At 40.0% G+C, this 24,212-nt stretch overlaps 1 protein-coding gene and 1 long non-coding RNA gene across 5 annotated transcripts in view; one reads left to right on the top strand and one right to left on the bottom strand.

The window, feature by feature from the left end:
- The window catches only part of CFAP61 (cilia and flagella associated protein 61), a 302,253-nt gene that overhangs the window by 141,756 nt on the left and 136,285 nt on the right, over positions 1–24,212 (top strand). The gene's annotated exons all lie outside the window — the stretch shown is intronic.
- Positions 18,555–24,212, bottom strand: part of LOC119473124 — a 7,087-nt gene continuing 1,429 nt past the window's right edge. Inside the window, exons 2-3 of the long non-coding RNA XR_005202319.1 lie at positions 19,674–19,729; positions 18,555–19,162 (exon numbers count right to left, since the gene is read on the bottom strand). This is a non-coding gene — a long non-coding RNA (uncharacterized LOC119473124). The remainder of the gene's footprint in view (positions 19,163–19,673; positions 19,730–24,212) is intronic.

Below are 24,212 nucleotides of genomic sequence, written 5' to 3'. Positions count from 1 at the left end.
CCTCCCCAAGAGCTGCCCCACACGGACTTGGCCGACTGGGCATGAACTGCTGTGTCGCCCCATTAGAGAAGCAGCTTGAAGCCCACAGTCCTCAGTTCTCAATCTGCTCCCTTTCTCCAGGGTTGAACCGCTTTAGGTACCAAAACTTTTCTTGTGAATGTTGCCTCAAGACCATTAAGCTTTAGTCAAGATTACTGATGTCATGATCTCCATAGTAACCAACTTAATAAGCAAGAAGAAAATATAAAAGATGACTTAAAACAGGGAAAAAACAGAATAAATAAGGTATGAAAATAGCATGGGAGCCATAAAGATTTTTTTATTGCCACTTGTTTGAGATATCAAACATGACTCAGCTGCAGTGCAGGCAGGCATGAGCCACTCGGTCGGTCGAAATCCATGGCAATAAACGTAAATTACAGACCATGCCACGTTCCTACTTCTTGTGCTGTTCAGTTGTGTCCCAGGTTTTGTTTGTTTTATTTTGTGTTTTCATATAATTCAGTGCATTGAAATGATCACCATGGTAGTCACTGTAATTGTGGTTTTAATGGCAGTTTACGTATTTAACCAGAAAGAGCTGTGCTTCCAGGGAACAGGTCTTAGGCAGCACTTTCCAGTCACCTTAGCAGAACTCCTCTCGTGAAAACCACCCCCTCCTACCGCCATTCGCGGATATACAGGATGGAGCTTTAATGAAACTGGAGTTGATCGTTGATTTAAAAATGGAATCGAGTATTATCTGTCACGAATCACAATTGAGCAGTTCTCAAAGATGGTCTGACAATGTCCCACAGGATTGTAAACCACAAGTCTTTTGATTTGTTTACCAGACAACATGGATCCCCATGTAGTGGATCTTTGGTCACAGTGTGTTGGTAGGACCGAGGCTGGCAGGTCCTTTTCAGACCATGTGACTTCTAACAGCTTAGCACTTACACTACCCCATTCAAGAGCAGAAGGTGGCCAGAGCTCACAGAGTTCAAATTCTAAAAGAATCTCCAGGCTCCTGAGGACTCAGATGCTTCTCACGACTCTCTCTGTTCTTCTCTCTCTCCCTCCAGCCATCTCTCTCTCTCTCTCTCTCTCACACACACATACACACACACATACACACACACACACACACACACGCACACAGCAGGCATACATAAAAACATACACACAGAGTACACACAATCCCCATCCAAGTGTGGCCCTGGGGAAGTGCTCACACTTCTAATTCCAAGCATGACTACCCCATTGTCACTTCCTGGTGCATTGGGAAACGACAGCCTGATTCTGGAGTTCCGTGACCCACCCTTGCCTCACTGAGAGCCAGGTTGCTCCACCAGAAACCCGGTGGATTTGTTTCTTCCTGGGCTTGTTTCTCTACCCCCACCAAACCATGTTTCTAGGTGTCCTGTTGTTTGTCCATGAGTCTGATAAACACCATGGCTTTTGTGCCTGCTCTTCATCTGAGACAGGGACCCCTGCCATCCTCCACCCCCATCTGCCATGGAGAAGTCGCCTTGTTGGTCACTATCAGCTCCTGCCTGGACAGGCTTTTCTTCAGAGACTTCAAGCCCAGGGCCTGTTGTGCATCGCTGGTTAGGAGGCTTGGAGGTGGAGAATTAATTTATGTCATTCATCCAGTCAATATTGCTGCATGCTGATCATGTGGTGGGCCCAGTTCTGTACTCTGTGGGGACAGTCATAAACAGGCACATCCCTGCCACATAGCACTTGCCTTCTAGTGGGGATAGGAGACAGTACACAGACCAGGAGGCACTGTGTCCAGTGGCAGCATGTGCCATCAGGAGGAGAGCCTGGGAGGGGAGGATGGGAACAGGGCAGGCCCAACCCCTCTGATAAGGGTCATTTAAGCAGATCCCTGACTCCACAGGACACAGAGGTGGCGTGGGGGCCACAAGGAAGCAGCTGATGCCATTTCTTCCTTCAGACCCGCCCCCTCAGAAGCCTCTGCAGCCTGCGAGCCTCCTCCTCCAAAAGACATGCCTCCACACACAGCCCATACAGCTTCGGTGCCTTTGACTTAGTTTCCTAATTACTTTGAAAGAATTTCATGCAAGAAGCCCATCGGATACAGTTAAAACATGTCAAATATATTCTCAAGGCAAACCTCCCATTTTTAACTTTGTCCAGCTTTCTCAAATGATAACCAGTGCTACGTGTGATTGTAACTCACTCCCCTGGAAACCACCATTTCTATTTTTCAAAACAGGAGGGAAAAGCAAGACAGTGGGCTCCGAACATGAATTCAGAATTTCAGGAATCCAAATTATGGAAAAGGTGAAATATTTTACCTCCATGGCAGTTGGTCTCCCAGGAATTCCCAGGGAGGACATTGTATTTTTTTAAGGAAAAAATTACAAAGTAACCCGTTTTGAAGGCTCTGCTCAACAGATGTGTAGAGCATAGAAATCTATGTATTATTAAATAATTCTTTTTAATATGCTCGAGAATAAGCAATTTGTAAGCCTGTTTGCGTCCTCACCATCTGGGTGCATTCTGTCACCCATCTGTTTCATGTAATTATGTAATTATCAATATAAGGAAAGAATAGGTGATATAATTAACAAGAAAAACTGATCCACACTGAAAAGTAAAAATGACATGCATCTGTTGAATAGCTTTTTGTTTCTCTCCCTTCATTGTTAAACTGTTTTTTTTACACCTTTCAGGAGAGCTGTTTTTGCCATGGTGTGCAATCTCTCTCCCTCCCTCTCTCTCTCTCTCGTGTGAAGGCAGAGTGTTTTGTAAGGTAACATGGAAGTGACACAACTTTGAAAGAAAGAGCAAGGCCTTCTTGAAGTTACTCATTGATTCTCTACCTCTGGGAGGGTCCCGATAGTAACTTCCAGAAGATGTAAGGTAGCAGCTAGAACTTTAGGAATTTTAAATTAATTAGTGGCAGATGGAAGGACAGGGCCGTGTGGGGCTCTCTCAGGATATTGGACAGAGAAGCTGCTTTAGAAAAATTCTTATACTTGGTGCTTTTTGTTTTGATGTCAAGGCTCAGGCAATATGTGTTTGTTTCATAACAGTACCACAATCCCAGTGGATTATGTTAGTTTCCGCGTAATTCCACTAAAGTTAGTCCTTGGAGTAGCTCCTTTGTGTAACGGAGCTTTGTGTATGTGGGCACACAGATGGAATTCAGGCAACTTCTTCACCCTGTGGACTTCAGTGGTGGGAGAGTGGCCACCCCCTCCTCTGTCTGACTGGGCTGGACTCCAAAGTTCTCCCTCAATGACTTGGAAGCAGCAATACATGTGTATTCAAGGAGAGGCATCACAATGTCCTCTTAATTCCTGTGACCCCCACCCCCACCCCAAGCCCTTCTGTTGAGTCCTAAATTCAGTTTCCAAAGACAAACACTGTCTGCAGGGGCTCTCCCCAACAGCAGAGAAAGCCATCACTGAAGATGCATGGTCTTGACAAAACCTTGACTTTCAACCCCAAGACACACAAAGAAGACACACAGTCCCCAGACCGCTGTAAACAGCAGTCACTATTAGTGATGAAGGTCCAAAATCTCAATGCTTCTTTCCACTGATTGAAAATTAGGGAGCAGGGCTCCCCCCTCCTGGTCTCCTCAGTGTTCTGTAGACTATTCTGCCCTCCGTCCCAACAGGGGTCCTGCCTGCAGAGTGCTGCACCTGCTTCCTGTTTAGGGTGCAGGGCAGGCAGAAGGAGAGTGGCGAGAGAGCAGCATCCACAGGGAGCAGACCTATAAAACTACAGAGGCTTTTTAAGCAACAGCTCTCACCAAGGAGTTAAATCTCATGTACACACTGACTGAGAAATCTCTTATTCAGTTACTACTTAACTTCTTTTTTCTTCAAACAGTGCCACTCAGTCTAGAGATCGCTGTTTCCTCTTGCTAGGTGATCATTTTGCAAGCGGAGATTGTGTTGTTTTGGAGACGCACGCTCATCTTGGCATCTCGTGACAGAGCCTCTTGATGGCACGGTCTCCGTCCAGGCTTGGCTGCTGGTTCACCTCCCACACGGGGAGCCTCATGTCACGGCAGCCATTGGCTTCTCTGCCTTCATTGTTCCATGTCCAGCAAGCAAATAAATAACTAGTTCCCACGCAGGTTTCTCTTTGTTTCTTGGAGTCACAAATTATGCTTTGATAAATCCTCCGTAAAGCCTTCCTCTAACCCTGCATAAAACCATCCTCTAATCTATCTGTATTTTGAATTATTTCTTATACCCAAAGAACAAGCATATCGGAGAAATTACTGGCACAGCATGGGGAGAGTATTTGGAAGGAATAAGTACTAGGGGCAAACGTGGCTGGGGATTTTCTCGGTTTTGAGTTTATGTTTCCTTAAATCTAAAGTCAGAATTGTTTAATTGCAATCATCATTGACTCATCCATTAAGGATTTTGAAGAGAATGATACCATGTGACTCCTAAACAACCCTTTGTTGGCCATTTCTAGCTTTGAAACATTTTAACAATGATTGCCTTTTCAAGACACATTTCAATTATATTCTTCAGTATTTAACAAAAGAACATAGAGTGATTCTTCCTCAAGAGAAAATTATTGTAGAAGACCTATTTATATATATCACATTCAACTAAAATAAAAATTAAAATCTTCATATTCTATACTGAACCACGTTAAAAATCATTAAAGCTTAGACTCTATGGTTTTCATTTAACCCTCAAAAGTGGCATTAATTTTTCAAGTGATAACTGTTGCTATTGTGCCTGTGTGATAAATGTTTAATGATTGGTAGTACATGCATGGCTTAAAATCCATTATTTATTGCACCTTTGCTTGCCTGGCAAAGGTGACGATTTTATAGCCCCAGCAGTCATGCAAACACATTTATACCAAACCGATGACTGATAATAAATTTCCTTACTGTAAATGTCAGTGGGTTTCATGTGTTGCTGCCATTACATCTTGTTTGGAAGCTGAATGCTACACAGTTATGGGAGGCGCCAGATGGTGTCATTAACACGAACACTGGGACTGTTTACCGCTGACGTGCGTGTGAGAAATTAAAAGTACGTGACCTATCTTTACACTGACGCATGATGTCAGTGGTGAACGGGCGTTAATTACAGTGCAATATACTTGCCTAGTCCCTTCCATCCCACTCAGAGGGGTTTTAGGGAATTTTTTGAAAATAGTTTGTGTTTGAATATACACAGAGTGAGCAAAAGGGAAAATTTCCCAAGGACTCCTGTTTGGTTTTGTATTTGGAGTCTCAGACGCCCTGAAAGTCACAGCTGTCATCACATAGGTGTCACCCTGATGAGCAGCAACCTGCTCCCCTGCCAGGACGCCAGGACTTCTGGGCATGGAGAAGCCTTTTGTGCTGATTAATTACAGCAGAATTGTTATTACTGTTTGCTTCATTTGGGGTTTTATTATTTTTATTTTCATAACTACTTCAGATATTTTGAATATTGTTTTGGAAAAGTTTCTATTTGAGAGCATAGAAAAATTAATGTTTTTAAAAAGTGCTGTCAAAATAATCAGGAATTGATTCAAAGAATGAGAAGAAAAACAGTGGGAATTTTCTGTACCACTTTTTTTCCATGGGATGGGATTTTCATTTTCCTAAGAATTAGCAGTAAAGACTTAGATCTTTATTTTCCCTGATCTGATGTGAGGTATCTGAATGACTAAAATTAGCCTTGTGTGTTTTATTAAAATGTGTCTCTAACTTGTGTTCAGCAGTGGCCACTCCCATTTGTTGTATTTCAGCTTCCTTCCTGTTGAGGTTTCTGCTTAGCTATCTTTTCATTTCTATTTAAAAAGAAGCTGGATTGTTTTATTCCTCCCTCCAAGTCCTTCACTTGAACCAAGAGGCCATTCCATTGAATCTGACCAAATTCCTTTGAACTTTGTAGCCTTAGCATACTCTGTAGGAATTTTCAGAAAGGCTTATTCTTTCAAAACAATCATTGTGCATTGCTTTTACAAAAGCCCAGCGAGCCTTTTGGTGTACAGAATTTTAAAGTCATGTGAAAAAGAATACAAACCATTGTTTGCATTGAGATGAAAGAGATATGCTTAATTTCTTCAGACTAAATCAGAGATACAATTGGATGTCAAGAGAAATAGTGAGCCTAATTGAAAGAATAAAAATGTGCATGGAGGCACACATTAGAAATTTAAAATAGAGTTGTGCATGTTAGCTTGCTTACAGGACACGTGTGTGTTGAAAATATCTAGGAGTGAAAATAAATGTGAAATAAATATCCAGGAGTGAAAATGGTGGCAAGATAGCAAGATTGAAAGTTGTATCGGTGGAGAGAACACCATAAAGATATTCCTCAAGAAGAGCAACCCCAAGGCACGTAATTGTCAGATTCACCAGGGTTGAAATGAGGAAAAAATGCTAAGGGCAGCCAGAGAGAAAGGTTGGGTTACTCACAAAGGGAAGCCCATCAGACTCACAGTAGATCTCTTGGCAGAAACCCTACAAGTCAGAAGAGAGTGGGGGCCAATATTCAACATCCTTAAAGAAAAGAACTTTCAACCTAGAATTTCATATCCAGCCAAACTAAGCTTTATAAGTGAAGGAGAAATAAAATCCTTTACGAACAAGCAATTGCTCAGAGATTTCGTCACTACCAGGTGTGCCTTACAAGAGCTCCTGAGAGATGCAATAAACATAGAAAGGAACAACCAGTACCAGCAACTCCAAAAACATACCAAGTGGTAAAGAGCATTGATACAATGAAGAAACTGTGTCAACTAATGGGCAAAACAACCAGCTAGCATCAAAATGGCAGGATCAAATTCACACATAACAATATTAACCTTAAATGTAAATGGACTAAATGCCACAATCAAAAGACATAGACTGGCAAATTGGATAAAAAGTCAAAACCCATCTCAAGTGCAAGGACACACATAGACTCAAAGGGATAGAGGAAGATTTATCAAGCAAATGGAGAGAAAAAAAAAAAGCAGGAGTTGCAATCCTAGTCTCTGTTAAAATAAACTTTAAACCAACAAAGATCAAAAGAGACAAAAAAGGGCATTATATAATGGTAAAAGGATCAATGCAACAAGAAGAACTAATGATCCCAAATATATACACACCCAATACAGGAGCACCTAGATACATAAAGCAAGTTCTTAATGACTTACAAAGAGACTTAGACTCCCACACAATAATAGTGGGAGACTTTAACACTCCATTGTCAATATTAGACAGATCAACAAGACAGAAAGTTAACAAGGATATCCAGGACTTGAACTCAGATCTGGACCAAGCAAACCTAATAGACATCTACAGAACTCTCCACCCCAAATCCACAGAATATACATTCTTCTCAGCACCATATTGCACCCACTCTAAAATGGACCACATAATTGGAAGTAAATCACTCCTTGGCAAATGCAAAGGAAGAGAAATCATAACAAACAGTCTCTCAGACCACAGTGCAATCAAATTAGATCTCAGGATTAAGAAACTAACTCAGAACTGCACAACTTCACGGAAACTGAACAACTGGATCTTGAATGTCGACTGGATAAACAATGAAATGAAGGCAGAAATAAAGATGTTCTTTGAAACCAACGAGAACGAATACACAACATACCAGAATTTCTGGGAAACATTTAAAGCAGTGTGTAGAAGGAAATTTATAGCAATAAAGGCACACATGAGAAGCAAGGAAAGATCTGAAATTGACACCCTATCATCAAAATTGAAAGAGTTAGAGGAGGAAGATTANAAAAAAAAAAAAAAAAAACAAAACTCAAAAGCCAGCAGAAAACAAGAAATAACTTAAGATCAGAGCAGAACTGTGGGAGATAGAGACACAAAAAAGCTCTTCAAAAATCAATAAATCCAGGAGCTGGTTTTTTGAAAAGATCAACAAAATAGGCAGACCACTAGCCAGATTAATAAAAAAGAAAAGAGAGAAGAATCAAATATATGCAATAAAAAAGGATAAAGGGGATATCACCACCGATTCCACAGAAATAGAAACTACCATCAGAGATTACTACAAACAACTCTATTCACATAAACCAGTAAACCTGGAAGAAATGGATAAATTCCTGGACACTTGCACCCTCCCAAGCCTAAACCAGGAAGAAGTCAAAACCCTGAATAGACCAATAACAAGAACTGAAGTTGAGGCAGCCAGTAATAGCCTACCAACCAAAAAAAGCCCAGGTCCAGATGGGTTCACAGCCAAATTCTACCAGACCTACAGAGAGGAGCTGGTACCACTCCTTCTGAAACTATTCCAAAGAATCCAAAAAGAAGGAATCCTTCCCAAATAATTTTATGAGACCAACATCATCCTGATACCAAAACCCAGCAGAGACTCAAACAAAAAAGAAAACCTCAGGCCAACATCCATGATGAACATAGATGCAAAAATCTTCAATAAAATACTGGCAAACCTACTGCAACAGCACATCAAAAAGCTCTATCCATCACGATCAAGTAGGCTTCATCCTTGGGATGCAAGGCGGGTTCAACATACACAAGTCTATAAACATAATTCACCACATAAACAGAACCAAAGACAAAAACCATATGATGATCTCAATAGAGGCAGAGAAGGCCTTCGACAAAATTCAACAGCCTTTATGCTAAAAACTCTCAAGAAACTAGGTATTGATGGAACGTATCTAAAATAATAAAAGCTATTTACGACAAACCCACAGTCAATATCATACTGAATGGGCAAAAACTGGAAGCATTCCCTTTGAAATCTGGCACTAGACAAGGATGCCCTCTCTCACCACTCCTATTTAATATAGTAATTTAAGGTCTAGCCAGAGAAATCAGGCAAGAAAAAGAAATAAAGGGTATTCAATTAGGAAAGGGGGAGGTCAGATTGTCTCTATTTGCAGATGACATGATTGTATATTTAGAAGACCCCAGCATCTCAGCTCAAAATCTCCTTAAACTGATAAGCAACTTCAGCAAAGTCTCAGGATACAAAATCAATGTGTAGAAATCATAAGCATCCCTATACACCAATAGCAGACTAAAAAAGGGCCAAATCAAGAATGAACTGCCATTCACAATTGCTACAAAGAGAATAAAATAATACGTAGGAATACAACTAACAAAGGATGTAAAGGACCTTTACAAACCACTGCTCAAGGAAATAAGAGAGGACAAAAATAGATGAAAAAACATTCAATGCTTGTGGTTAGGAAGAATCAGTATTGTGAAAATGGCCATACTGTCCAGAGTAGTTTATAGATTCAATGCCGTCCCCATCAAGCTACCTATGACCTTCTTCACAGAACTGGAAAAAACCACCTTAAACTTCATATGGACCCAAAAGAGAGCCCACATAGCCAAGACAATCCTAAGCAAAAAGAACAAAGCTGGAGGCATCATGCTATCTGACTTCAAACTGTATTATAAGGCTACAGTAATCCAAACAGCATGGTACTGGTACCAAAACAGAGATATAGACCAATGGAACAGAACAGAGGCCTTGGAGGCAATGCTACACATCTACAACCACCTTATCTTTGACAAACCTGACGGAAACAAGCAATGGGGAAAGGATTCCCTGTTTAATAAACGGTGTTGGGAAAACTGGCTAGCCATGTGCAGACAGCTAAAGTTAGACCCTTTCCTGATACCTTACACTAAAATTAACTCCAGATGGATTAAAGACTTAAACATAAGACCTAACACCATAAAAACCCTGCAAGAAAACCTAGGCAAAACCATTCAGGACATAGGCATAGGCAAGGACTTCATGACTAAAACACCAAAAGCATTGGCAACAAAAGCCAAAATAGACAAATGGGATCTAATTAAACTCCAGAGCTTCTCTACAGCAAAAGAAACAATCATTGGAGTGATCCGGCAAGCAACAGAATGGGAAAAAATGTTTGCAATCTACCCATCTGACAAAGGGCTAATATCCAGAATCTACAAAGTACTAAAACAGATTTACCAGAAAAAAACAAACTCATTCAAAAAGTAGGTGAAGGACATGAACAGACACTTTTCAAAAGAAGACATATATAAGGTCAACAAACATATGAAAAATTACTCATCATCACTGATCATTAGAGAAATGCAAATCAAAACGACATTGAGATACCGTCTCACACCAGTTAGAATGGCGATCATTAAAAAATCTGGAGACAACAGATGCTGGAGAGGATGTGGAGAAATAGGAACACTTTTACACTGGTAGTGGGAGTGTAAATTAGTTTATTGTGGAAGACAGTGTGGTTGTGGAAGACAGTGTGGTGATTCCTCAAGGACCTAGAAATAGAAATACCATTTGACCCAGCAATCCCATTACTGGATATATATCCAAAGGATTATAAATCATTCTATTATAAAGACACATGCACACGTATGTTCATTGTGGCACTGTTTACAATAGCAAAGGCCTGGACCCAACCCAAATGCCCATCGATGATAGACTGGACAAGGAAAATGTGGCACATATACACCATAAAATACTATGAAGCCATAAAAAACGATGAGTTCGTGTCTTTGTAGGGACATGGATGAATCTGGAAACCATCATTCTCAGCAAACTGAACAGAAAAACAAACACTGCATGTTCTCTCACTCATAGGCCAGTGTTGAACAATGGGAACACATGGACACAGGGAGGGGAGCATCACACACTGGGGTCTGTTGGGGGGGACTAGGGGAGTTACAGCGAGGAGGGGGTAGGAAGGGATAACATGGGGAGAAATGCTAGATAAAGGTGATGGGGGGATGGAGGCAGCAAACCACATCGCCATGTATGTACCTACGCAACAATCCTGCATGATCTGCACATGTACCCCAGAACCTAAAGTGCAATTATATGTATGTATATATATATATATATATATATATATATATATATGAAAGAAATAAAAGTTGTCTCTGTGGAAACAGCACTCACTTGGACCCAGCTTCTCAGAAAAATGAGTTTTCTGCCACTGCTGTGGGTTTTCTAGCAAATGAACCAGAGGCCTAAGCTAGCAGAGCAAATAGTCACTTAACTTACTGGGCCTAAGCAAACAGCATATTCCCCGGAGGAACAAAAGTTCTCATCTTATTCTGTGTGCAGAGATTTACCAAGTAATGTTGTCTGATGGGAGGTGGTGATGTGGATGCAGTTGGCCATCAGCTGACCCTCCCAGCCTTCCATCCAAACTCCTCCTCCTCCCATGTGTCCCCCTCTGTGTCTGCTTCTCGTATTGTCTCTGAGTGAGCATGCAGCCTTCTCCTTTCAAAGGTTGCTCTCAGAACATAATCTGCAAATCCATTCATGGAGACTGACTTATGGGTCGGTGGGTGAGTCATTCTTCCAAATCCTTGCCCTGGCTTTTCCCTCTTATCCAGAAACTTGTTCCCTTTTGTTCACCTGAAAATATCCCATTGATTCTGCTAAATTTGGCTCCATTGTCACTTTCTTGAAGCTGCCTTACATGACTTTTACTGCTATCCTAGACCAGTTAAACTTCAGCTGATTCCATGGTTTCAGCTGATATGGTTTGGCTGTGTCCCTCCCCAAATCTCAACTTGAATGGTATCTCCCAGAATTCCCATGTGTTGTGGGAGGGACCCAGGGAGAGGTCATTGAATCATGGGGGCTGATGGGCTTATCAGGGGTTTTTGCTTCTGCTTCTTCCTCATTTTGTCTTGCCGCTGCCATGTAAGAAGTGTCTTTCACCCTCTGCCATGTTTGTGAGACCTTCCCCGGCCACATGGAACTGTTAAGTACAATTAAACCTCTTTCTTTTGTAAATTGCCCAGTCTCGAGTATGTCTTTATCAGCAGTGTGAAACAGACTAATACACCAGCGGAGTTCAGGAAAACTTCTTAGGTGAGCACAGCCTACAGAACTGTGAGCCAAGTGGAAACATACTTGTTTAACCCACTGCATTTTGGCTTGGTTTCTTACACAGCAATAGCTTCCTGATAACACTGTCTTTGTCACATGTCCTGCATTTTGTTTGTTTGCTTTTCTGTCCCCAAACCTAATGAGAATTCCTTAAAGAATCATGCCTCATTCACACCTCAGCATTTAGACCAGTGGTTGGCATCTGGTAGATGCCTCCTATGTATCTGTCAAATTAAACTTCTTGAATTAAGCTCTGCTAAAGTTATGGTAGTAGAATTTCAGACATCAGAATACTGAATAGGTTATCTCAATGCCCTCAGAATTGCTTCAAACATTCAGTTGCCTTCGCCACTAGCAAGTTAGACTGTCCTTGTTTCTAATGATAAAGATAGTGGGCCCAAAATGGAGTCAGTTGTGCTAAAGTTCCGCTTTACCAATCTGAAACTAGGTTATTTGCTTGAAATATCTGACCTTCTGAGAAATCAAGAGAGAGGTGATATTTAAATTCCATTAAGCCAACAAGATTTCACTTACATCTCTCTAAGGAAAGTAATATTGAAATGAGCAGTCCACTACTTGTTCATTGTTACTGTGTTCCTCCATTTTTTTACTGCTGATAAAACTTACTCACCCTGTGTAGCTTTCTGTTTTGTAGGTTGGATGCTGCCCAGTTCATGAACTGTTAAAAAAAAGTCAATCAGATCTGTGAAACTAAATTTTGTTCTTTGACACTAGAATACTGATTTCATCCAAACATTTTCTTTTCCAGAGTTGCTTTTCTAGTTGGAGACATGACTCTTTGGTATAGGAACGCTTTGCTAAGTTATTTCTATAGGAATAAGGGCAGATTCCAGCCTGCTTTCAGGATATTAAGTATAAAATATTTTAAAGTGTATGGCTAAGTAGCAACTGTTCATGCATCTCTGATATATATCCCCCCATTTATGAGATGGGTTGGAAAGAGAAAAATGACCTGAAATCCTCTTTCTTTTAAGCAAATAGTACTTAGTAAGATGATGCCCCACATGTTCTCCATAAACCTTCCTCTTACTGTTTTTAGGATGGGAAACAACCAACAATACAACTTTTTTTAATTCACAAAAATCTTAGAATAAATTTACCACAGATTAGTTAATATTTTTGTCTGATTTTTAAGCTCATTAAGACATTCACAATCAAACTCTATATTATAAACTTATGTATATATGCTATGATATTGTGATATAATTAAAATATATATATTTCGTCTTTGTCCTCAGTTCCTGGCCACAGCTCCTGAAACCCTTGTAACTTCCTAAATGATAAAAGCAACAGAAACATCTTTTGTTACATTATTTGGTTTTTGTTCCTTACCCCTGACAAAACTCTGGTGCAATAAAGGTGAGAGGAGCATCTTTTGTTATTCATTACAAGCTCCTTTCAACAACACCTGAGATTGTATATTGACAAGATGATTTTTGGAAAGTCCCTAAGGAAGGGGCCTGGTTGCCAGGAGAACCAACCATGTCATACAGGGTTGGAGCTTTCAGGTATACCCCCCAACCTCCAGGGAGAGGCGAGGAGCTGGAGGTTGAGTTCAACCACCAGCGGCCAATGATTTCATCAATTGTGCCTGTGTGATGAAGCCTCCATAAAACCCTAACCAAAGCGGTTAGGAGAACTTCTCGGGTGGTAAACACCCGGAGGTGCTGAGAGGGTGACACATCTGGAAACCACATGGAGGCTCTGTGCTACTCCCCCTGCCATGCCCTGTGTAGCCAGCTGTTCCTGAGTCTGACCCTTTTATAATGGCCAGTAATCCAATAAGCAAACTGTTCTATCAAATTGTCAAACCTAAGCAGGGGTCATGGGAACCTCCAGTTGACAGTCGGTCAGAAGCACAGGTGGCAACATGGACTTGTGATTGGCCTTTGAAGTAGGGGTACAGGAAGCAGCCTTGTGGGACTGAGCCCAGGTAGACAGTGTCAGCATGGAATTGAATCGTAGGACAGACACCCTGCTGGTGGCAGAGCATGGGTCAGTGTGGGAAAAAACTCACACATTTGGCATTACAAGTGTTCTGAGAGAATGTAGAGGAAGTAAGGGTTGGTTTGTTTGTTTTTCCTCTTAATGTAGTTTTAAGTTTAATACATGGAAGATAATTTTTCTTCTCTAATAACTATATGAAAATGCCATCATTTCAGAAGGATACCATTTAATAGGAAGAATGCCTTCCATTATGTTTGAATATGTTTCCCAAACCTTTCAGCTCATGCCCTCATTTTATTCCAGTAGAAGTAGTTCTTTCATGGGGATATAGAGCTTGAGAATGATTAGGTAACTGGATGTTTTTAGCTTGTTAAAGAGCTGCATCTGTTAGGTAGTGCTAATTATTGCTTGTACAACAGTGCAAGTCAGGCAATTGGTTCTATAAACCATTTTTCTGCCACGGATTTAGTTTATTCCTGCCTTTCCTTGCGTGCTTACTCCCAGAGAAGTCATTTCTCCAGTTTATGGCTGACCCTGTGTTGAGAATGAAACCTGGGGTGCCAGCTAGCTGACACATACCAGATAGGATTCGAGTAGAATGTTGCAGAAACCCAGAGGACATTTCTGAATACTTGACATTACTTAAGGTGGCAAAGGAGAGGCATGGAGCCATTTGAGGTTATCTTGGTTCGTGCGCTAATGTGCCTTATATTAGGGATTAATGAATTTCAGTGTCTCTGAAAAGCCAACAGTGGATCTCCCTTGTTGATGTTTCTGTATTGCATAAAGACAATCGTATTTTTTTTTTTTTTTTTTGACAGAGTTTCGCTTTTGTTATCCAGGCTGGAGTGCAATGGCACGATCTCGTCTCACCGCAACCTCCGCCTCCTGGGTTCAGGCAATTCTCCTGCCTCAGCCTCCTGAGTAGCTGGGATTACAGGCACACGCCACCATGCCCAGCTCATTTTTTGTAGTTTTAGTAGAGACGGGGTTTCAACATGTTGACCAGGATGGTCTCGATCTGTTGACCTCGTGATCCACCCGCCTCGGCCTCCCAAAGTGCTGGGATTACAGGCGTGAGCCACCGCGCCCGGCCCAGCAATCGTATTTTAATAATCACATGAGCTACTTGTTTGGGGGCTATTATTTAATTGGAAACAAGTGAATTAACCACCTAATTCGTCAAATCTAAGTTGCCATCAATTATAAGATGTAGCTTTATTTTATGTACTATTAAGAAAAATTCAGCCAATTAAATTGTAACACAATGTCTAAATGAGAGTCCTGAACAGCATATGAATCAGTCATATAAGTCTTAGTGCTTTGAAATTTCTTTCATCTATTCAGAGAGGGAAGGCAATTTATGTTCCCTTCAATTGCATTGTTTGCTGGGTGATGTGGAAAATTTTTTTGCATGTGTCTCAGTAACAGAATGTAACACAGCTTCATCTCCTTGTCATCTTTTATTTTGCTCCTGAAAAGCACTCAATTGTTGCATTGCAAGAAAACATGGAATTACATCCATTCCTCCAATGACTAACATTTGCTTCACTAGTATCAAATTTGTGCCTTGCTGCTCAGTTTCTGGGCCTTTATGGGAACACAACAATAAGTATTCATTTCAGTGCCAAATCATGCTGTAATCTTTTTGAAGACATTGTCAGGAGCACTTAAACTCAGCACATGTGGTGCATATAATGCACATGACTCTCTTGACGTGATGACAATGAACAGCTATGGCCAAGCACCCATGCACAGGTAAGGACAACTATGTCACTGCTACTGTCTGGCTGAGTGCTACTGTTGAAGTCCTGTTGCCTGTAGGGCTAATTTCAGGAATGCTAGCATTAAAAAAAAGTGCACCCTAAAATTATGAAATCCAGTAAAGTCCCTCAACTTAGATTCCAAATAAGTTTTCTAATATAAATGTTTAAGAATGGCCACAACTGAATGTCATAGGGTGGCAATAATTTTAACTTTTAAAAATATGCAAAATAATGATATTGTCCATTTAGGGAATGTGGGCATATGAGCGATTGAGACAGATGGAGTTGGTAAGAGAAATATAAGAAAAATGCAAGTCAAAGAAAGTTATGCATTGAATCATAGAGGCCACCATGGCCCACTCTTTGCTCCCTGCTGCATGATTTTAAGTATTCTGTCTAGTGTTAAGAAAAAAGCCAGCATCCTAGAGTCATCATGACCCTCAGCGGATACCACAGGCAGAACAGTTTATATTTTTTCTGAAGTGCTGGAGCTACGAACCTGTTCTGAGCTTCCCAGTACCCTCAACTGAGAGGAAAGTTAAGTGAATCCTTCATAAAACAAGTTTTGAAACCACAGCATGACCTCAACAGACTTACACTCTGTGGGACAGAGCTGTTGGTATTCATATCATACTTTTGAAATTTTAAAGTATTTTAGTAGAAAGGCTTTTTGAAATTGCATTTTATGCCTGTGGAAGAGATTCCAACTGATTGGCTCTATTTAAACTGTCTATACCCCACTACCCTTTATTTATTTGTAATATTGCAATACTTTGCCTCAAAGAGGTCAGTTTGAACTTTGAACTTAGAACTCTATACTAATATTTGTACCACTGTGAATCTGTCATCATTTGTTTTGCTCAAACTAAGAAAACAGAGTTTATCAAGGAGAAAAGAGATATAGAGAAGCAGAAGAAAAATTACATTTATAAAGCAAAAGTAGGCTTATTAAGGATTTCAGAAATTTTATTTCTAATGGGTTTGAATCTCTCCATCTTTCATTTTCTTGTATGGACAGAGCTCCCTTTGAAGTCTTTGGAAGCTTTCTGTAAGAAAAGATGTATACACACATGGGTGTGAGCTGAAAATTGAGCTCATTGTTTTGCCCTTTTCAAACGTGTTTTTCAAAGATTTGCCTTTCATATTGCAGATGGGAAAGAGGATCTGCAATTTTACCTTGTGTAACATCTTTGCCTGAAAAGCCCAAAGTATTTGTAGACATTTTTTAAAGAATGGTTCCCATGTTTGCCAGCGGAGGAAAGCAGAGGTTCATGTAATTTACTTCCATTTTTCACCCAAGGAAACTGATATTTAGGAAAAAGAGGCTCCGAATTTCAACCAGTGGCAAAATTAAGAAAACAAGCCCAAACCTTGCCACCAAGCTAATGACACCCAGTCTAATGATCCCAGAGGTTGAATGTAACCTTCAAAAGAAATGCTATGATAAGAAAAAATTCACCATAGATATCATCATGCTCCATTTTAGTATGAACCTTGTATTTATTATGTCAAATCATTTGTATTTCTTTTTATTGCTTTCTAGTTTATCGGCCTATTTATTGTTTTAATAACTCCTGATTTTGAGTCATTATTAAAATTGAGTTTCAGTAATGCTTCTGTAGCCATTCTAAATCATTCTAAGTGCAGAAGAGAAACCAAACTACATGCGGAAAAACGGAACTCGGGTCTATGTATAGCAGATGAAATTATATTTGACTAATTTTCTCTATACACACAAAACAGTTAACAAATGTGCCTAAAACTCAAAACTATGTACTTAAGTTCTCTTGACAAATGTATGTGAATCATGACATAAACTCAATTGGCTGTGCACATCAACATCATTTTTACTAAAAAGATGAAATTTAATCCTAAGTAGTAATAATTACATCAAGATTATTCATTTGGCCATTTAAGCAAATGGAAATGAACCAACTAAAATAATTTTGAATACAGAAATTATGTCAACACCATTTAAAAGGGTCCATGAAACACAAAGTTGATGTATCTTTTCTTTTGCCACTTACCAAATGCCCCAAAATGCATGGCAGAGACTGTTCACCTGAAATAAAGCAAATGCTCAAAAAACAAAGACGTAGTTCCTGACCTCTAGGAGTTAATAGTCTAGTGGGAGGGTGGCAGGCAACCAAACAAATGGATAAAAGCAAGCACAAACTCCTCTAGTGACTCAGCTACTCACATGTACAGTGTTCCGTTTCAGAAGCTCATAGGAAATTATAAAGAGGTTAAAATGTAAACATTTGCTCATTTCTATTCCCTATTTTCTCATCTCAGCCCACGTCCCCTCCCATCTGACCTCCGAATCCTCTGCATTTCCCCCGCCCTCCAGCCCCCAAGCTCAACTCTAGAATTTCCTAACAGAGTATCATATATTATCATTCCTTCCTTTCCTGCCTAAGCAATGGAATTTATGCTTTGTACTTTAAACTCATTATGAGAGTTGACATCAACTTTAAGAAATATTTCTTCTAGCCTTAAAAGTTTGCTTATACACCATGATGTATGGTTTGTTTTATCTTGCCGGGGTACTTGTTGAAATCTACACTTAAAATCATCCCTTTGCCAAAAATGCTAACCTAATGCCATTAGAAAAATAGAAATGCCTTGAAAGGATGTGGAGATAAGAATTGGATTTCCCATCCATATTATTCCCGGTATGGTAGGTAGGTAAATAGCTTACAATCCACCCTATTTAATCTTTGAAATAATTTTCCATTACGAGGATCATTTAATTTCTGTCTATAAAATATGAGTCAAGAGCTAGGGCTTTTATTTTTAGTTTACTATGAAGGAAATCAGACCCCAAACAGGCTCTCCAATGCATGGGACATTTTTTGGCAGATGTTCAGAGGGAGAAAAGGAAAAGCTGGCTTGACTCAGGATCTTGCGATCTGTTTTTCTTTCCCATGAAAACTTGCAGCTTGAAGGAACATAAAGGAAGAAAATATTCTGCCTTCATTAAAAAATAACCTGAGCTTCCTGCTTCTGTGCAGAACAAACCCTTCACAAAGCAGCAGAAGCTGTCTTCATTTACAGTTGTCACTGAAAGGGGTGTCCAGGCTAGGAAGAATTTTTTTTTCAGGGCACTTAAAAACCATCTATACTAATAAAAGGAAAACATGATTTTTTCAGGTCAGAGGACTTCATCATACCTGGCAATGGATATGTTTATAATTAAAACCTGGGCACAAAATTGGGTTGACTGTGAATCATTGTGATGCCCAGTCATTCTCCGGAGACACCCACCATCACTGGTACTGGTTGCTGGCTCTTGACACCGGAGGCGGCCACTTTGTGTATTTAGCAGTTAGAAAGGTGATGTGTGAGGCCCGGCAGCTGTTAGTGTTACAGCTATTGTGTAAGAAACAAAAGCCATTCTGTTCTCTTCCCCAGCCTGCTTTTGTATCACTGATACAGGAGCTGTTTCATAAATTAGGTATAATTCTTTACCAGAGAATTTCATTACTGCCCATGTTTCAATGTTAGCTTACACTTCCAACAGCAGAGGGGAATGTCTGAACGTATCTCCTTTTGAAAAGAATCTTGGCTTCTGACCTCTGTCAAGATGCTTGCATTTTAAATCTGTTAACGAGACCTGCAGTTAGATGCCATCATTTCAACACATATGCTTCCCACCTTCTTTGCTCTAGACCACTCAGTCTAAGGCTGGCTAGAGTGTATTTGCCGTCAGCCTCCCTGTCTTGGAAATTAAGCAGAGTATACAGTACACAGTGGCACCCACCTGAATCAGTAGGAACAATTTCTCGTTCAGTTCCTCATTGATCTGTTCTGGGAAATTCTCATAGAGCAAATCAGAACCTACATTTATTTGAAGAACATGTACTTTTTCACCCAAATGGTATATTCATATGGGCATCATATGGGCTCCAGGCCCATAACACTTGGGGGTGACTATCCTGAAGCTATACCTGGCATCTGGTTCTTACTCAGGGCCATAAAACAAGATCGTCCACACATTCCCCTTAAATAAGACATCTCAATGGGCTAGTGACTACCACCCTATTAACCAGTCACAGGAGCACTGTCATGCATTTGGTATTTTTTACCAAATTTGGGGGATGCTATCACTCACCATCGTGGAAGGCTGGTCCCCTCCGAATCCGCTATAGGTGAACTTGGATTTTATTCCTGCCAAATCAATTGTAGAAGCTGAGTTTATATTGAATATTCCAAGCTAGCATAATAACCATCAAGTGCCAATTAATTCATGCTTGAAGGACATAACAATTAATCAATAGATACGTACGCTCATGCACGTACGCTCACTTTCAAGAACTGTTTCCGATTAAATCTGCAAGTCCCCTCCCCCAACTCTGACTTTACCATCAACGTAGGCAAATGTACCCTTGCCAAACCCCCAAACAAGAGACTAAAATGTAGCCCAGTCAGAGCCCAGAAATAATATTTTAATCATGACTACTCCAACAGCTACCCCTCAATTGCTGCATTTTTCTAAAAATCCTAAGACCCTCCTACTAAATCAAGCCTCCATTTTATATAATTATAATAACTAAATTTCCACCCTAATACTAATATAATACCTTGAGCATATCCCTCTGAAAGCACTACTCCATATATTGTGCCCTGAACCAATTATACTCTAATTATGAGTAACCCTCTTAGCCAAACGTCTGCCAATTCAACTTTAAAGGCTCTGAATTCCCAGAAATGTAAACGACTATTTATACATCTCTCTTTTTCATATTTTAATTTTACACTTAAGTATGCAGTTAATGTAGCATAATTATTCAAAGCAAGACACTGAAAATGTCTAGATGGGTCCACACAACACCATAAACAGATAGGTTTTGTCCCGGCCTTTCTGTTAGCCATTAGTAAGATTACACATGCAAGCGTCCCGGCCCCAGTGAAAATGCCCTCTAAATCACTCGGATCAAAAGGAGCAGGTATCAGGCATGCACTAATGCAGCTCAAAACACCTCGCTCAACCATGCCCTCATGGGAAACGGCAGTGATAAATCTTTAATGATAAACAAAAGTTTAAGGTATACTGATATTCAGAGTTAGTCAGTTTTGTGCCAGCCACTTCGGCCATGCCATTAACCCAAGCTAATAGAACTCAGTGTAAAGAGTGTTTAGGGTCTACCCTCCATAAAGCTAAACTCCATCTAAGTTGTAAAAAACTCCAGCTGAAATAAAATATACTATGAAAGTGGCTTTAATATCCTGAAGACACAATAGCTAAGACCCAAACTGGGATTAGGCACCCAACTATGCTTAGCCCTAAACTCTAATAATTGTATTAACAAAACCATTTGCCAGAATACTACAAGCAACAGTTTAAAGCTCAGAGGACTTGTCGGTGCTTTATATTCCTCTAGAGGAGCCTGCTCTGTAATAAACCCTGATACATCTCACCGCCTCTTGCCCCCAGCCTGTATACTGCCATCTTCAGCAAACCCTAAAAAGGTTATAGAGTAAGCACAAGTATACACATAAAAATGTTAGGTCAAGGTGTAGCTTGTGAGATGGCAAGAAATGGGCTACATTTTCTATATCCAGAAAATCTCACGACGACCTTTGTGAAACCTAAGACCTCCAGGAGGATTTATCAGTAAACCAAGAGCAGAGTGCTTGGTTGAATAAGGCCATGAAGCACACACACACTGTCCATCACCCTCCTCAAATATTACTCTAGAAATTACTATTACTAAAAATTCTCTGCACACATACAGAGGAGATAAGTTGTAACATGGCTTTAAGCCAACTCTAGCCCCAAACCTCACTAAAAGTATTATCAAATCATCTTAATTAAACCATTTACCTTAGATAAAACTATAGGCGATAGAAATGTTTACCCTGGCGCAATAGATACAGTACCGTAAGGGAAAGATGAAAGAGCTGAATCAAGCATTAAAAAGCAACAACAAACTCATAACTTCTGCATAATGTATTAACTAGAAATAACTTTACACAGAGAACCATAGGCAACCCCCGCAAAAGCAGACGAGCTACCCAAGAAGAGCTGAAAGAGCACACCCACCTGTGTGGCAAAATAGTGGGAGGATTTATTAGTAGAGGTGACAAGCCTACCAAGCCTGGTGACAGCTGGTTGTCCAAGAGAAAATCTTAGTTCAACTTTAAACTTATCCACAGAATTACTTAATCTCCCTGTAAGTTTAACTGTTAGTCTAAAAAGGGACAGCTCTTTAGACCCTAGGGAACAACCTTCCTATATAGAGTAAAAAATGTTACCACCATAGTTGGCCCCAAAGCACCCACCAATTAAGAAAGCATTCAAGCTCAATATCTAACATCTTAAATTGTAATCACTCTACTGAACTCCTAACATCACATTGGACTAATCTATTGCTTAATAGAAGCAATAATGATAATATAAGTAACATGAAGACATTCTCCATTGTATAAGCTTACATCAGACCAGAATAATCTACTGACAGTTAACAGCCTAAAATTAATAAGCAATAGAATAAGCACCCTATTATTCATACTGTTAATCCAACACAGGTATGCTCTAAGGAAAGATTACAAAAAGTAAAAGGAACTCGGCAAATCTTACCCTGCCTGTTTACCAAAAAATCACCTCTAGCATTACCAATATAAGAGACACTACTGGCCTAGCAACATGGTCAACGACCACAGTATCCTGACTGTGCAAAGGTACCATCATCACTTTCTTCCCAAATAGGGACTTGTATTATGGCCACACGAGGGTTTAGCTGCCTCTTACCTTTAATCAGTGAAATTGACCTATCCATGAAGAGGCGGATATAAACAAATAAGATCCTATGGAGCATTGATTTATTAATGCAAATAAAAACTCAAGGCTACAGGCCCTAGCCTACTACCCCTGCATTAAAACTTTTGGCTGGGGTGACCTTGGAGCATAATTCAACCTCCAAACAACCTAAACCAAGACGTACTAATTCTAAGTGAGTTAACATACATCGACCCAATACTTTGATCAACAGAATAAGTTACCCTAGGGATAAGAGCGCAAGCATATTCTAGAGTCCAGATTGACAATAGGGTTTACGACCTTGATGTTGGATCACGACATCCTAATAGTGTAGCTGCTATTAAGGGTTCATTTGTTCAATGATTAAAGACCTACATGATCTGAATTCAGACCAGAGTAATCCAGGTCGGTTTCTATCTATTTGACACTTCTCCTAATATAAAAGGACAAGAGAAATAGGGCACACTTCACAAAGCGCCCTCGCCCCATAGATGATGCTATCTCAGTCTAATAAATCATCACACACTCTACCCAAGAACAAGGTTTGTTTAGATGGCAGAGCCTGGAAATTGCATAAAACTTAAAACTTTATAATCAGAGGTTCAACTCCTCTTCTTAACAATATGCCTATAATTAACCTTCTCCTACTTATTATTCCCACTCTAATCACTGTAGCATTCTTTACACTCATTGAATGAAAAATCTTAGGCTATATACAACTATGCAAAGGACCTAACATGTCGGTCCCTACAGACTGCTTCAGCCATTCCCTGATGCAGTAAAACTTTTCACCAAAGAACTCTTAACAGCCCTCAACATCTACTATTACCCTTTATATTATTGCTCCAGCCCTGGCCCTTTCTATCATTCTCCTCTTGTGAACTCCCATCCCTATACCAGATCCTCTAATTAATTTAAATATAGGCCTCCTATTAATACTAGTCACATCAAGCCCAGCCATCTATTCTATGATCAGGATGAGCATCTACTTCAAATTATGCATTAACTGGTGCATTATGAGCTGAGGCCCAGACAATTTCATATGAAGTTATCCTAACTGTTATCCTGTTATCAATTCTACTGATAAGTGGCTCATTTAACTTATATGCAGTCATCACAACGCAAGAATTCCTCTGACTGCTCCTGCCGTCATGGCCCCTAGCCATAATATGGTTTATTTTCACACTAGCAGAAACTAACCAAGCCCCTTTTGATCTAACGGAAGGAGAGTCAGAGTTCGTCTCGGGCTTCAACATCAAATATGCCACAGGTTCATTTGCCTTGTTCTTTATAGCAGAATTATGTGAATATTATCATAATAAATGCCCTACTACTGTTTTCCTAGGAGCACTACACACTATATGTTCACCAGAACTCTGCACCACAAATTTCATTACCAAGACCCTTTTAACCACCCTGTTTTTATGAGTTTGAACAGCATACCCCCAATTCTGCTATGACCAGCTTATATATCTTCTATGAAAAAATTTCTACAACTTACACTAGCATTCTGCATAGATCTCAATCCCTGTCCTAATTTCCAGCATCCCACCCCAAACATAGGAAATATGTCTAACAAAATAATTGCTTTGATAGAGTAAACAAATAGAGGTTAAAATCCTCTTATTTCTAGAACTATAGGAATTGAACCTACTCCTGAGTATTCAAAAATCTCTACACTACCTATTATACCACATCCTGAAGTAAGGTCAGCTAAATAAGCTATCAGGCCTATACCCAAAAATGTTGGTTGTACCCTTCCCATACTAATTAATTAATTAGCTTATTATCTCCCTTACTATTTTCACAGGAACTCTTATCACAATGCTGTGCTCACACTGATTTCTCATCTGGACAGGCCTAGAAATAAACATACTAGCTCTTACTCCA

Source organism: Cebus imitator, unplaced genomic scaffold (genome assembly GCF_001604975.1).
Source record: "Cebus imitator isolate Cc_AM_T3 unplaced genomic scaffold, Cebus_imitator-1.0 Scaffold134, whole genome shotgun sequence".
Classification (NCBI taxonomy): Eukaryota; Metazoa; Chordata; class Mammalia; order Primates; family Cebidae; genus Cebus; species Cebus imitator.
Note: the sequence above shows the minus strand (reverse complement) of the source record. Positions and strands in the feature narration are given on the sequence as shown.